General features: G+C 50.0%; 1 pseudogene; it reads left to right on the top strand.

The window, feature by feature from the left end:
- Positions 1-858: 858 nt before the first annotated feature.
- On the top strand, positions 859-1,471 carry LOC140694374 (transcription elongation factor A protein-like 2; annotated as a pseudogene).
- Positions 1,472-3,448: the final 1,977 nt, after the last annotated feature.

The raw sequence follows: 3,448 nt of genomic DNA, 5'->3' as shown, positions 1-3,448 counted from the left end.
CTTCTCCCCAGCCCACCCGCCCTCGGAAGGCGCCTCTGCATCCAAGCTCCGCACTGATTACCCGCTTAGACCGCGCTGTCTGCTCCCTCCCAGCCCGTGACTGGCACAACCTCGCTCTGAAACAGTGGACCTTCCAGGGACAGGGAATCCTCTTCATGGAAGCAGAGTCCCTCTGGGGCCAACTTAGACAGCTACAAGTTCTTCTACAAGCCACAGGAGTGTCCTCACCCCTGCGTCCCCAACTTGTACCCGTTCTGCTTCCAAAGCACAGATATCTGAGCTCATCTCTTTCCCAATAAGGGTCTCCTTCCAAGTGGCCTAGGGTGCTGCGGGAAGGAGTCACCCTGCCATTGAACCGACGGTGGGCAACTCCCATCCCAAACGCAGGGGCAGCTGCCCAGAGAGCCTGTCCCTGCCTGGGTCCAGGATGGCTCCTCTCAGCCAGCCACTGCTCCCGGGGGTTCCCTCCCGGGGGCCTCCTCCCCATCCTCGGGCTGCAGCACCTGCGGTCGGGGCTCATGTCTGACGAGGTGTCCCACCCTGAGCTGTCCTTTTTTCCATTCAGGATGAAACCCCTCTCTACTTAGTGTCTCCAAATCAAATGAGGGTTTTCAGCTAATCTGCTCCAGCCAGAGGACCCAGTGGTTCATCAGGTAGAGCTTCCCGTTCTGGGATGGCTCAGACCTTAGAAATAAGAAAAAGCTTACGTATGTCCCTTGAAGCTAAGGAGGGGCTGGGCTGTACTTCCACTGCTGCCACCACCCCGCTGCTGCTGCTCATAGTAATCCCCAGCGTTTACTGTGCACTTACAGGTGTCGCATCCTGTCTAGGCACTAAGTGTGAGATTGCTGTTCCCAGCACTCTGCTGGGCTAGGAGAAGAGGAGGAACCCGTCCAGAATCCCTGCAGGACAGCAAAAGGAGGAGCTTCTTAACATGGAAAAACCTTGCAGAGAAAAGGAAAGAATGCAAGAGAATCGAGGAGAGATGCAAAACAAAGGACAGCCACCGGATGCGGGAAAGCGAGGAGGAGCTGGTACTGGGGAAGACAAGGGGAAGTCAGGAGACAAGGGAAGGACAGAAGATGAGGAAGTACTAAAGGATAAGGAAAAGCCTGAGTGTGATGCAAAGCCAAAAGAGGGAAAGCCAGCCAGCAAACCAAGGGCTGGAGGAAAGCACCCAGCTGGGCTGATGTGCCCAGGAAAGCCAAAAGAAAGACCAATAGGGGCCGGCTCAGTGTCTCAAGGAACATAAGGAGGCCATACAGGATGTGCATTTGAGCAACGAGATGATAAGAGTATGACGAGATGGCTAGGGTGGAGGAAAAGATGAAGAAAACCATACAAAAATTATGGGGTGGGGGTGCTATGTGGATGTAAAAAAAGCTTACAGGACGCCTTCTACCCAAGGAGCCCAAGGGAACTCAGGGGTGGCTGCAGGACCCCACAAAGGGAAGACATTCCTTTTGCGTAGTGCCCCTGGCAGGCACTTGCCGGGCTGTGTGCTTTAATGTTTTGCAAATACTTTTGTGTCAGGTGTCACTCTTGTTATCAACAAGATTTGGTCCATACTAGAGTGCTCTATCAGTAGGGGATTTTCAGCCATATGCTTTGCAAAGATATTATGAATCTTGGAAAAATAAAGCAGCTTATAATATCAAAAAAAGGGTATAAATGAAGAGAGTTTAGGAAAGGAGACACTTACTCTTACAGGTATGCAGTCTGGATGAAGAGAACGATCAGGGATGGGGCAGCAGCCACAGACGATGGACAGTGGGAATCACAACTGCTCGTGCAACAATGGAAAAGGGCAAGGAAGGTCATGGTGTTTTAGGATCTAGAGGCAAGAGCTGTGGCGGAGGGGGCAGCATCCACTGCCCCAGTGAGGGGGCGCTCAGTGAGAGCGGACTGTGTGGAGGTCCTGGAAGGTAAGAAGTTCCCTGACCCTCCTCATCCCACCGTCCATCGGCTGAGCCACAGAGGAAGTCACAGGGCCCTGAGCTGGGTGGTACAGTCCACAGAGGGCGGCCTCTTGGGTACTGAGCACCGCGGTGGAAGGCGTGGGAGTGGATCTGAGAAGGGAGCTGATCACCTAGTCTAACTCCAAGAGGCAAGTTTACTGTTGTTTCCAGGAAACACAGCAGATGGGTTTGAACCCAGGGAACTTAGTGGGAGAACTCGTGCCTTTGACACTGTGCTACACTGTTTTCCAAAAGCTCACATTGGAGGGAGAAGGCGGGGGGGGGGGGATGATACTGTTTCCTACAAGTTAGCTACCTTTCAACATCCAATCCCCCACAGATGTCATGGCCATGAAAATCGGAATACAAGTAAGTTACCTTCTCAGAAGGAGGGTCATCCAAAAGGTCCATCTAAGGCAGAGTAATTACTACCTGAGCTTGTGATAAAATCAACGGGTCTATGGGTAGTTTCTACCTGTTGCTCTTATTTCTATGCCCTCTCCCACCTGACAGGTCCTTGGGTGCCCAAGGGCAGCCACCCTGCCTCCTCCTGGTCTCATCTGTCTCACCAATCCTCACACCCCTCTGCTGATGTTTGGTTTGCCTTCACTGGATGCGCCCCCCTCCTCTGAATGCAGCCCCATGTGCACCCCTCTTAAAGAAGGCTGAGAGCAGTCCTCTTGGAGAAGTCCTCTGTTTGCATACGGGGAGGCAGAAGATGGAACCGTTTTAGAGAAATCTTGGACCCAGCTCCTCCAAGGAAAAGCCTCTATATTTAAAATCCTTCCATGTTACCGAGATCAAATTTCAACTCTTTTTCAGATAGATTCTGTTTCTCTATGAAGGCAGCAGAAGGCTACACATGCACTGACTGCATTATTTTAACTCATTGAAGCACCTTCCTAGAATGACAATTAAGCCCTCGGTTTTTGTAAGGAAGGTCACTCAAAAAACTTTCCTGAAATTTCTATACAATCATTACCATAAGCAGCCTCTACGATGTTGCTTATTATCCTTTATAGAACAAGGACCGAGGGAATAAATCATCCCAAGAATGTAGTACAAGAAATTGGTATTTCTTGATAATATGCTGTTTCTTCTTTGATAAGCTAGTGAGGACTGTGAAAAGCATCATTTTCTTTTTTTGCCTTGACTAATGGGAAATTCCAAGCCAACTTATTCACGGCTCCGTTGCAGTAATCCGCTTTACCCTAGGCTTTCTGGCCCTACTCCTGTTCCTTTATTCCCACTTAAATCATCCTACAATAAATGCGTCCTTTATTCTTTTTGTAAGTTAGCAATAGTAGTATTAACTAGTTTTGTGTGTGTGGTAGGTGGACAAAGTGATTTTTATTTTCTTTTTTGATCCCTGCAACGGCCCTGTGAGGTCTGCTGGATTACTGTTAACTGGAATGTTTGCAGGTGACATTCAGAGAGGTGAACTAATCGGGCCCAAGCCACCTGCCTGGAAGGGAGCAGAGCAGAGCAGA

Source organism: Vicugna pacos, unplaced genomic scaffold, assembly GCF_048564905.1.
Source record: "Vicugna pacos unplaced genomic scaffold, VicPac4 scaffold_21, whole genome shotgun sequence".
Classification (NCBI taxonomy): domain Eukaryota; kingdom Metazoa; phylum Chordata; class Mammalia; order Artiodactyla; family Camelidae; genus Vicugna; species Vicugna pacos.
Note: the sequence above shows the minus strand (reverse complement) of the source record. Positions and strands in the feature narration are given on the sequence as shown.